Source organism: Peromyscus maniculatus, chromosome 12 (assembly GCF_049852395.1).
Source record: "Peromyscus maniculatus bairdii isolate BWxNUB_F1_BW_parent chromosome 12, HU_Pman_BW_mat_3.1, whole genome shotgun sequence".
NCBI classification, from domain to species: Eukaryota; Metazoa; Chordata; class Mammalia; order Rodentia; family Cricetidae; genus Peromyscus; species Peromyscus maniculatus.
Window position 1 is genome coordinate 23,572,908 of NC_134863.1, and position 12,557 is coordinate 23,585,464.

Here is a 12,557-nt window from a genome sequence, read left to right on the forward strand (position 1 = left end):
GGGGGGGAGGGAAGGAGGATAGGAGAGGAGGTATGTGTGTACATATACTCAAGCATGTGGAGGTCAGAGGACAGAGGAAGTCAGGTTTCCTTTCACCATATTGGTTCTAAAGATCAAACTCAGATGACAAGTGCTTTTACCCAGGGAGCCATCTTGCTGGCCTATTCTGTAAGTTTTGATAAATTCTGTAATTATGACCTATCAAAATGCAGAGCAAACCAGCCATGGTGTTATGTACCCACCTACTAGTAGTGTCCCAACTACTCTGAAGCCCAGGTAGGAAGATTGGTTAAGGCCAAGTGTTCAAAACCAGCCTACACAATAAAGTGAGATTCTTAAGGAGAAAGAAAATTGCAGAATAGTTCCTTTTGCTCCCTCCCTTGTAGTTGCTTCTGTACTTGGAGCCTAATTTATTTCACTCTTATTTTCAGAATGTCACAAATGGCATTATGCTATTGTAGTCTTTAGAGTATGGCTTCTTAGCATATTACATTTGAAAATCATATTTTGGAGTATCAGTGGTTCCTTCCTTCCTTTCTTTTCATTTCTTTTTTTTTTTTTTTTTTTTTTTTTTTTTTTTTTATTTTGACAAGGTTTCTCTGTGTAGCCCTGGCTGTCCTGGGACTCTAGACCAGGCTGGCCTCAAACTCAGAGAGATCTGCCTGCCTCTCCCTCCCAAGTGCTGGGATTAAAGGTGTGAGCCACCACTGCCTGTCTCAGTGGTTCATTTCTATTACTGGTAAATAGTATATCACTTTATGATTCTACGCTTTTGTTTATCTATTTACCAAGAGAAGGATGTATGCTGCATATGGTGGCACAGGACTGTGGTGGCTGAAATTCTAGTATTTGAGAAGAGTTAAAAGAGGGAGACACACTTGTTTCCAGTTAGAAAAATTACAAATAAAGCTGCTAAAAGCAGTGCATAAGCATGTGAATACACATTTTCCTTTGTCTTGTTACTTTCCTCCTTGCTGTGCTGGAATGCCTGACCAAAGCAATTTAAGGGAGGAAAGGTCTGTGCTGGCTCATAACTTGAGGGTACAGTCTATTGGGATGAGTGTAAGTCAGAGCTGGATCCTGAGGACTCTTTGCTTTTCTGATAATTTAGTCCAGGAACCCAGCCCTGGCATGGTACTACCTACATTTAGGGTATGTCTTCCTGCTTAGTTAAACTTCTCTGGAAATGCCATCAAAGATACCTAAAAGTATGTCTCCTGGGTAATCTAATCTAGTCAAATTAGCAGTGAAGATTAACCATCACACCTTACACCGATTCCTAGAGGTTTACTTACTGGCTCATTTAATACATGAATAAATGTAAGATGCTGCCAAATGGTTTCCCAAAAGCTACCATGCTAGTCCAGTTCTCTGCATTCTGTGAGCACTTGTTATTTTAAACTTTCTTTAAAGGCTTTTCTATACGTGTGTATTAAGTGTAATACAGTTGTGGGTTTAATTTGCATCTCCTTAGTGACAGTTGTTACTGACATTTTTACATACAATAATTTACCATTCATAAACCTCTCATGCCCCAACTTTTGTTAGATTGAAAAGACAACGTGGGCTGGAGAGATGGCTCAGAGGTTAAGAGCACTGACTGCTCTTCTAGAGGTCCTCAGTTCAATTCCCAGCACCCACATGGTGGCTCACAACCATGTATAATGAGATCTGGTGCCCTCTTCTGGCCTGCAGTCATACACGCTGTATACATAATAAATAGATACATCTCAAAAAAACCGAAAAGACAGTTCTTTGTCAGACAGCACAGGCTCTCCCAGCCACTGTTTGTACGCTGGGTGTCTCTGGTCAAGGTAACTGCAGAACAGGGGACAGCGTGAGCTCTTCATCCTTTATTCTTGAAGTTTCCATGGTGTTACTTTCTAGTCACTGGAGTAGTGCTCCTCAGTGCAGTGAAAGATAGCCTTTTTCTAACCTGATTAATTGTTTCCTTTCCCTAAACTTACTAAGTGCAATTTTGGTACATACATTTTCTTTTTTTTCTTCGAGACAGGGTTTCTCTGTGTAGCTTTGCGCCTTTCCTGGAGCTCACTTGGTAGCCCAGGCTGGCCTCGAACTCACAGAGATCCGCCTGGCTCTGCCTCCCGAGTGCTGGGATTAAAGGGGTGCGCCACCAACGCCCAGCCACATTTTTTTTAAACAAAAGCACAAATTCACTTGTTTATTTTTTATTAGTTTAAATCTGAGAGGGGTACAGCATCACACAGATTGTTTGTCCAATGGTCTTTGCAAGAAGGTTGCTTTGGAATTTGGTGAGAGCCATGCTACTGTTTCACGGGCCTGAGTTACCTTTCCCAGATTTCTCTGCTTTTGTTTGGTTTGCCTCCAGAATTCACTGTATTTTTTTTTCTTTATACACATAAGCACATCTCTTACCCACGTAGAATTCAGTTTTATCTTGGGTATAAACACCTTCAATTTTAAGAAGAGCTGTGTGCTCTTTGGTTCCCAAGACTTCATTTATAGCCAGCAAAAATGGCCTTCCTTGAACCCAGCCTTCTAGACATACTTTTCCTTTTAGAAATTCTATTCCAGGCAGATCTCCACAGGTGCCAAAATGGCGGAAAGAGCTGATACATTTAAAAAAAAAATGTTTTAGCCAGTATTGTGATGTCATCTATAATCCAGAACTCAGGAGTCTGAGTTAAAAGCTAGTCTGGACTACATAATGAGACCTTGTCTTAAAACAAAGCAATGAACAAAAGCTTTGTACTGAAGTTGAAATACTCCAGGATTGAAGACTTTTGAGGTTAAGGTTGGAATTGTTCAAGTTTCAATTTCTCACAGTCATCACCCACTTCTTTCATTTTCTTTGGTAGATAATCTGACTTACCTTTTTTTAAATTTTTGCTGGGGTGAACTTGGAACCAAAAAGTAACCTCTCTAGGCTGCTGGTGGTGGTTTCTCTGTTTAGCCCTGGCTGTCCTGGAATTCACACTGTAGACCAGGCTGGCCTCGAACTCACAGAGATCCACCTGCTTCTGTCTCCTGAGTGCAGGGAGCTGGGATTAAAGTCGTGCACCACCACGCCTGTGGTTTTTTGTTTTTTTTTTTTTAAAGACAGAGTTTCACTGTTATATCCCAGGCTCACCTCAAATTTTCTATCTTCTTTCCTTTGCCTCCTGAGAGCTGAGACTATAGATCCTTGTCCCACAGTTTTCTTCTTCAATATTGATTGTTACACTTTGGTTCCTCAAGGACAGTTAAGTCCTTGTGTTGACACCAAAAGTAATGCAGCAATTGGCATAAGGACTGTACATTCGGAATGACCCTTGGTTCTTCTAGCTCTGGTGCAGATGTGAGCTAGACTGCATTATCTATAGGTTCGGAGCTGTTTCCTCATAGATGGAGAAAGGGTGTAAACTAAGAGACAGCAAGCATCAAGGAAGTCACTTCTCATAAACTGTGTGCCCCAGGCTAGGCGAAGTAATGCCCTGTTTTGCGTCTAGCAACCTTATTGTGGGAAGGAGGAAAAGATAAGGGGATAAATGGGGAAAAGATACATTGGTGACAAGCTGTAGGGTGTAAATTGTACCCTAGATATATACATATACACACATTCTTGGGTGAGATTAAGCTATTCTGCTGCTATTTATACTACTAGGATCTCAAATAAATGTATACAAGTTTATAAACGTTTTAAATCCTCAAGTTTATTATATTAGTGTCATTGGAAAGCATGATTTTTGTTGTAAAAATAACAAGAGTGTTTTTTTTTTTTTTTTTTTTTGGTTTTTTGAGACAGGGTTTCTCTGTGTAGCTTTGTGCCTTTCCTGGAACTCACTCGGTAGCCCAGGCTGGCCTCGAACTCACAGAGATCCGCCTGGCTCTGCCTCCCGAGTGCTAGGATTAAAGGCGTGCGCCACCACCGCCCGGCTCAAGAGTGATTTTTTTTTTTTTTTACAGCTGATTCACCAAAAATTATTATTAGGGCTTGGAACTGAAGACTCTTGTGTTACTGGTTTCCTTTGGGTAACAAACTACTACAAATATTTCAGTAGTTTAAAATGGTTTAACATGCCTTATTTTTATAGTTTTGTTTTTGTTTTTCCAGACAGTTTCTCTATGTAGTCTTGGCTGTCCTGAACTTCACTATGTAGACCAGGCTGGCCTTGAACTCACAGAGATCCACTTGTCTCTGGCTCTTGAGTGCTGGGATTAAAGGCATTAGCCACCATGCCCAGCATTTCTGTTATTATCTAAATGAGTATATAACATGAGGGAAGTATATATTCATAGTATCAGATAGACAAGAGAAAGAAAACTAAGACCTTACTTGGCCTGTATACTATATGACAAAATGGTTCTCCTTAAATGGTTTATATAAGTATTTACATTGCATACTCTGTATGTTATTTGTTGGTCATTTGCATATAGCTTTAGGGCCGTACAACCTGGACATTACATTTAGTAACAACTAGCTGTTTGCTGGTTAAGAGCTGTGCTGGGCTAAGGGAGCCAGCCCAGTCTGTAAAGTGTTTTCTTCCCAAGTAAGAGGAACTTATTTGTCCCCAGAAACTCAAATAGAAAAGGTAGTTGTAGTAGGTCACACTCTTAATAGCAATGTCAGTGCTGGGGAGAAAGGGCAGGAGAAACCTTCAACCTTCAGTTTTTCTGGCCCTCCTGTCCTTTGCTGGAGATCAAACGTAGGATTTCATACATGTCAGTCCAGGACTCTGCCACTGACCTACACCCCATACCCTTATGTGCATTTCCTTCTTCTTTTCTTTAATTTTAGATGATTTACTTTACTTTTATTTGTGTTAGTGTTTGCCTGAATGTATTACTCTGCACTGCATGTATGCCTGGTACCTGTGGAGGTCAGAAGAGAGCTCTAGAGCCCCTGGAACTAGAGTTAGGGTTGGTTGTGAGGCACAGTGTAGGTGTGGGGAACTGAACCCAGGTCCTCTACAGGAGCAACAAGTGCTCTTAACCAGCGAGCCATCTCTCCAGCCCCTCAAATGCATTTTCTTAATTCACATAGCTCATGATGTTAGTATTTCCATCTTATAACTGAGAGAACTAAAGCTTAGAGAAATGAGTAAGTTACCTAGTCAGACAACCAGTGGACAACATGACTAGGATTTAGAACCAAATTTATCTGAGGAGTGTCTCGGATCTTTATCTGTGTTGTGTACATTCCTTTGCCTATGTGCAGAAAGGAATATGCAGAATGTTTTCTCATTATTATTGAGTATAGAGGCTGGGCATGCAGTTTTTTATAGATCACTTTTTGTTTTGTTTTGTTTTTTTAGACAGGGTTTCTCTGTGTAGCCCTGGCTGTCTTGGAACTCACTCTGTAGACCAGGATGGCTTCAAACTCACAGAGATAGCCTGCTTCTGCCTCCCGAGTGCTGGGATTAAGAGTGTGCACAACCACTGCCCGGCTTGAGTCTAACTTTTTTTTTTTTTTTTTTTTGGTTTTTCGAGACAGGGTTTCTCTGTGTAGCTTTGCGCCTTTCCTGGAGCTCACTTGGTAGCCCAGGCTGGCCTCGAACTCACATAGATCCGCCTGCCTCTGCCTCCCAAGTGCTGGGATTAAAGGCGTGCGCCACCACCGCCCGGCCCTAACTTTTTTTTTTTTTTTTTAATGTGTACCTGTATTTTGCCTGTGAGAGTGTAGAATTCCCTAGAACTGGAGTTGCAGACAGTTGTGGGCTGCCATGTGGGCGCTAGAAATTGAACCCAGGTCCTTTGGAAGAGTAGCCTCTTACCCTCTGAGTCTTCTCTCCAGCCCTGATCCTAACTTTTTTATATCTCTCCATCCCCAGGTACTTTAGGTTTTTTTCAGTTTGTTACCAGGGCTTAAATTTTTCACACTGGTTAAACTCCCTCCCCTTTAGAAAATTTGTCTTAGATTTATTTTATGTGCGTGAGTGTTTTGCCTGCTTGCATGTATTTATGTGTATATGATCTGCATGTGTGCCTGGTGCTTTTGATCAGAAGACATCTGATCCCCTGGAACTGGAATTCCACAGATGGTTGTGAGCTACCATGTGGATGCAGGTCCTCTGCAATTGTTCTTAACTGCTGAGCTATCTTTCTAGCTCTTGGTGACTCCTTTTAGTTTGACAAAATTTTTTACAAGACCCTAGTTACATAGGTACCTAAAGTAGTTTACATAAAACATTTATTGCTAATAAATCAAATTTATTTATTGGGACAAAAGTCAATATAAATCCATGCTGACTCTGAATCTGATATATAGCAGAGTATGTTCTTGAATTTCTGATCCTCCTGCTCTACCCTTCCAGTGCTGGGATTACAGGTTTGTGTCACTCTCTTAGTTACTTTTCTATTGCTATGATGAGATACCATGACCAAAACAGCTTATTTACAATAAATAAATAAGTAAAGCATTTATTGGGACTTGAGCTTTAGTTTAGTCCATGACTATCCGGGTGGGGAGCATGGGGGCAGGCAGGTAGGCATGATGCTAGAGCAGAAGCTGAGAGCTCACATCTTGAGACAACCATGAACCAGAGAGCTTACTGGGTATGTTGTGGGCTTTTGAAACCTCAAAGCTCACCCCCAGTGACATACCTCCTAATCTTTCCCAGACATTTCTACCAACTGGAGCCCAAGCATTCAAATGTCTGAGTCAGTAGGGGCTACTCCCATTCAAACCATCACAGTTACCATGCCCCGTTTGATGTGGTGCCAGGTACCAAACTCAGGGTTTAGTGCCTGCTAGGATGCTTTCCCCTATGTCTGCAGCCCGAGAATTTTTACTTATTATTTATTATTATTGAGACTCTGTAACCCTGTCTGGCCTAGAACTTACTGTGTAGATCAGGTGGGGCTCGAACTCACTGCTGAGATTAAAGGTGTGCAACACCTGCCTAATCTTTGTGTGTCTGTATTGGGGGGGAATTGGTGGTGCATGCAGTGTGCTTGAGGAGGACAGGTGATAATTTTCAAGAATTGGTTTTATCCTTCCATTGTGGGTTCTAGGGATCTCTCTCCAGCTTGCTTGACAAGTACTTTTACACACTGAGCCATCTTGCTGTGCCAAGACATTTATTTTAAAGCAATTCTTTGGTATACGTATAATTTTTCTATTATTAAATACAAAAAACAAATTTGCATAATAATATGCTTCCTTTTTAAATAAAGAACTCTCAGATGAATATTTGATACAATGGGATGTAAACTATCTTCAGTGCTTTTCAGAGTTTGGTCAGCATTTTGATTTTGTAGTCAGTGCTGCTGCTCAAGTATATCATGATGGCAGAAGTATGTATAGTGCCACTTTAGAAATTGTTGGAAATTCTGCCAGGCGGTGGTGGACAGCCAGGACTGTTATACAGAGAAGTCCTGTCTTGAACACCCCGCCCCCCCCAAAAAAAAGGAAGAAGAAAGAAAGAAAAATTGTTGAAATCTTATCCTGATTTCAGGCCAAATTTTGGGGGGGGGGTAGGCAATTTGTTAGAGGATTGGCTTAACAACCTCCTCGTTTTGTTTTTTTGTTTATTTTTTGAGACAGGGTGTCACTGTCTAGCTCAGGCTTGCCTCAAAATGTATAATCCGTCGTCCTGCCTCCAGATGTTGGGATTACAGGTGTATGTCACGTCACCATGCTTGCTTACACTATCTTATTTTATTCACAGTTCACAATGGAAGTGTCTTCGGAGTTCTGGTAGGATGCGGTGGTGGGAGATGACAGGAAAGATTTGTGTATAGTGGTTGTATGTCACTTGAACTGCTCTCTCTTTTCCTTTTCTTTTGTGAAGTGGAGTTGCATTCTGTAGTGCAGGTTAGTCTTAATCCTGCTTTAGCCTCCCCGCTAAGGTCTGTCTTAGAGATCTTGTATGTAGCTCAAGAGAGACTGATTGTTTTCAAAAAGGAAATGGAAGAGAATTACATGTTATTTTGCTATGTAAAAAGTGTATCAAGGGTACTGGTGTGATGTTGACTCAGTAGGTAAAGGCACTTGTCCTGATGATCTGAGTTCAATCCCTGTGACTCACTTGGAGAGAACTGACTCCTGCAAGTTAATGACATGCACACACCTCATACACCCAATGTAAGTTTTAAAATGTGAAAAAAAAAAAAAAAATAGAGCTAGGCATAAATAAATACAATGTAAAAAAAAAAGCCTATCAGTGTGTTTTTCCCCAGGAACCTCTTTCAGATGTTATTTCTCACTTTTCATTAATAAATCTACATTCACTCATTTAAATGTATTTTTTTAAAAAGGAGCATGACAAGTCTGCAGTAGGACTTTATTCAACTTGGAAAGAGTTGAGTAGGAGTGATGCTCCTGAAGCTGGGACTCTATGACTTGGCTGCGTGATGGTGTTCATAGTTGGGGGGAGGTGAAGAGTCTTGGATTGAAAGCTTCTCAGATTTACCAGCCTCCTGTTTCTTAGGCTTAATTGATTTCCTGAGTAATTCTTGATCTTGGAGAAACACTTGTTTTCCAGATTATTACGAAGGATATTACAAAGAATACAGGTAGATGTATAGGATGAGTTCTGGAAGGACATGGAACTTCTGAACTCCCTTTGTGGACATGCCACCCTCCAACAGCCTCACATTTGATTTTTGAGCTCTCTGAAGTCTGTCATTTTTATGGAGATTTCACTACATGTGTGATTGATTAACCTCTAATATTTATGCCCTTACTTAATCTGCCTTGGTCTTTCAGTTGATGAGCTTCCATCCTGAACAGTCACATGGGCTTCAGCCATCAGTCAACCCCAATTGCATGCCTTAAGATACCATTTTGGGCCCGGTGGTGGCACACTTCTTTAATCCCAGCACTCAAGAGGCAGAGACAGTCCTGGTCTATAAAGTGAGTTCCAGGACAGGCTCCAAAGCTACAGAGAAACCCTGTCTGGAAAAACAAAACAATGCCATTTTGAGGATTCCAAGGATTTTTGAAATTGTATGCTAGGAAATAAGACTGAAGACCCACATATTTCATGTCATGCCACATGAAAGATAATTTTATATTCATCCAATTCTCTCCTCCCCTACAAAAGATTAATTGAAATTAATTTCAATAAAAAATGACCCTTTTTTTCCTTTTTAGATTTTCAGGAGAGGGTTTGTTTGTGCAGGCTTGGATGGCCTGGAACTGTCGGCCAGGCTGGCCTGGAATTCACATAGATCCGCTTGTCTCTGCCTACCTAGTACTGGAATTAAAGACATGCACCACCACCGGGCAGAAATTACTTTTTAGCTCATTTATTGTGTGTATGTATGTTTGTTTGTACATACATGCATCATAGGACAACTTGAGGGAATTGGTTCCCTCATTTTACTGTGTGGGTCTCAGGCATCAATCTCAGACCATTAGGCTTGGCCCAAATGCCTTTATCCACTGAGCCATCTCATCGGCCCTCATGAAATAATTTTATCCACTTTCTTTTTCATTTATTTATTTATTTTAATTTACTTTTTTGGTTTCTCTGTATAGTTTTGGGGCCTGTCCTGGATCTTGCTCTGTAGACCAGGCTGGTCTTGAACTCACAGAGATCCCCCTGGCTCTGCTGGGATTAAAGGCATGCGCCACCACCGCCCACTAATTTACTTATTTTTATGTACATATGTTTTGCCTGTATGTATGTCTGTGTGAGAATGTCAGATCTTAGAGTTACAGACAGGTGTGAACTGCCATGCGGGTGCTGGGAATTGAGCCCGGGTCCTCTAGAAGAGCAGTCAGTGCTCTTAACTGCTGAGCCATCTCTCCAGATCCTCTTTTTTCATTCTTATCTTAGATGTTTGTCTTCATAAGCTAGGAGAAACAGCTATAGCTATTCCTTGACATCTGACAGCTTATTGGATAATGATCTTTGCCATTTGTACTTCTCTTTATATTGTTTGAGATACACCCTTGTAAAAATTTGTGTGGTTCCCCTTTTTAGAAAGTTTTGTCAGATTTATTTAACCCAGTTTCCCACATGCTATTTATTATTTTAGTTTAAGTAAATTGCTTTATATATTAAATTTGAATCAAATACATGCATACAATACAAAATTCAGAAACATCGAAAAGGTTTTTAGTGGTCCTGGTTCCTTTTTCTTTGTTGTAAACAGCTAAAGTGCTATGAAATAGTTCTGTTTTTTTTGTTTTGTTTTGTTTTGTTTTGAGACAGGGTCTCTGTACGTCTTCCTAGCTGTCCTGGAACTTTCTATGTAGGCCTTGAACTCACAGAGATTCACTTGCCTTTACCTCCCAAGGCTACCACGCCTGGCCTCTCTCTTTTTAAAGATTTTATTTTTATTTATGTGTATGTGTCTCTGTGAGTGTCTGCTACATGTGTGTGGGTTCCCTTGGAAGGCAGGAGAGAGCATCCGATTCTCTGGAGCTGGATAACAGGTTGTTAATGAGCTTTGGAATTTAGGTCTTCTGGAAGAGCAACAAATGAGCTTGATAGCTGAGCCCTTTCTCCATTTCTTGCTATGAAACAGTTCTAAGTGAGCTCATCGATAACATGCAAGTACAAATGTGAAGCCACAATTCTTTTTTTTTTTTTTTGGTTTTTTGAGACAGGGTTTCTCTGTGTAGCTTTGCACCTTTCCTGGAACTCACTTGGTAGCCCAGGCTGGCCTTGAACTCACAGAGATCCGCCTGGCTCTGACTCCCAAGTGCTGAGATTAAAGGCGTGCGCCACCACCGCCCGGAGAAGCCACAATTCTTTCAAGAAAATTTTACGGGTAGATTTGGTGGCACACGCCTTTAATCCCAGCACTGGGGAGGCAACAGCAGGCAGATCTCCGAGTTCAAGGTTAGCCTGGTGTACAGAGTTCCAGAGTTCCAGACAGCCAGTGCTACATAAGGTGTACATGTGGATGTGTGGAAGTTCCATTTCTCTTTTCCCGTAAGACACACACAAAGGCAAACACATGGTGTACAGACATACATGCAAGCAAAATGTTCATACACATAAAAATAAAAGGTGTAGGATTGAAAAACCTTTTTTTTTTTTTTTTTTAAAGATTTATTTATTTATTATGTATACAGAAGAGGGCGCCAGATCTCATTACAGATGGTTGTGAGCCACCATGTGGTTGCTGGGAATTGAACTCAGAACCTCTGGAAGAGCAGTCAGTGCTCTTAACCTCTGAGCCATCTCTCCAGCCCTGAAAAACCTTTTATATTGATCATTGTGCTTGTGTAAAGGCTAAAAATGAAATTAAATTGGGAATGCCTGTCTTTAAAACAAACAAATTATTTTCATTGTGTTGGAGCAAGAAAATAAACCAGCATTTACTTCTTAGTGATAAGTCTGTGGATAGAATAGACAGATTAACACTTTCGATGATTCTCAGCATGCCTGAACTACATGGGGGAGGTAGATATAATGGCATCCCAAGTACTTAATTTGTTTTTGAGTTTAGTAAATTTTATAGAATGGAGAAGATTGGCATAGCAAGTGAAATAAACAAACTGAGACCTTATCATGAAAGACTGACTTTGAAGCTTTGGTATTTATGTTGTAGCTGTCAGGAGAAAGCCATTAAGGAAGTCTGGGTGGGTGGTATAATTGGCCTTGTATTTTGGAGCATACTCTAGCAGCAAAACAGAATGATGCTCTTTTAGGGCCTGTTGTAGTAATTAAGTAAAAAGTGTGAAGGACTTGAGGTAGTAGTAACTGAAGTAGTTACAGAGAAAGGTCAGGAGTAGCACACACCTTTTTTTTTTGTTTTGTTTTGTTTTTTCGAGACAGGGTTTCTCTGTGTAGCTTTGCACCTTTCCTGGATCTCGCTCTGGAGATCAGGCTGGCCTCGAACTCACAGAGATCCGCCTGCCTCTTCCTCCTAAGTGCTGGGATTAAAGGCGTGTGCCACCACCGCCTTGCTAGCACACACCTTTAATGAACTCGCCTTTAATGATAGCACTTAGGAGGCAGAGGCAGGAGGCTCTCTCTGAGTTCAAGGCCAGCCTGTTTTACATAATGGATGAGACCCTGTCTTTAAAACATACATGCGCACACACACACACACACACACACACACACACACACACACACACACACAGTAAGGATACACACATAAAAGCCAAGTGTCGTGGTACACACCTCTAATCTCAGGCCTACATAGCGAGTTTCAGGCTATCCAAGGCAACAATAAGAGACTTTCAAAACTGTGTGGGTGTAAGGAGGAGGAGAATGAGAGATATTAGGATAGAGCTAGCACTTCCATATTTCATAGTTTGTCTAATGTAGAATATCATGAATAATTCCTCTTCAAAGAAAATTGCTGAAAAAAATGTGTGGTATTGGGGACTGGATCCACGGCACATCAGTTGTACTTTTAGAATACCTGGGTTTGGTTCCCAGTATTTATATGTAGGTTGACTACTGTCTAACTCGAGTTTCAGAGGATAGTAAAGCCCTCTTCTGACCTTTTTGTTACCAAGGCACACATATGGTGCATATACATGTATGCAATCAAAATATTCATACACATAAAGTAAAAGTGTATTTTAAAAATCTTTTATAGTTCATCATGCTGCCAAAAGGTTAAAAATGAAATTAAACTGGGAATGCAGATGTTAGCTAGCTTCTTGTTGTTTTTGTTTTTGA

General features: G+C 40.8%; 1 protein-coding gene across 5 annotated transcripts in view; it reads left to right on the forward strand.

Moving 5' to 3' along the window:
* Ubxn7 (UBX domain protein 7) overlaps positions 1–12,557 on the forward strand; it is a 61,444-nt gene that overhangs the window by 8,053 nt on the left and 40,834 nt on the right. Inside the window, exon 1 of one of the 5 annotated variants that reach the window (XM_042259179.2) lies at positions 2,641–2,776. The exons of 1 other annotated variant lie outside the window; for it this stretch is intronic. The gene's annotated coding sequence lies outside the window, so the exon portion shown is untranslated. Of the gene's footprint in view, positions 1–2,640; positions 2,777–12,557 lie in introns of those variants that run through there. 3 more of the 5 variants (XM_042259180.2, XM_076548713.1, XM_076548714.1) reach the window with 3 other exon arrangements.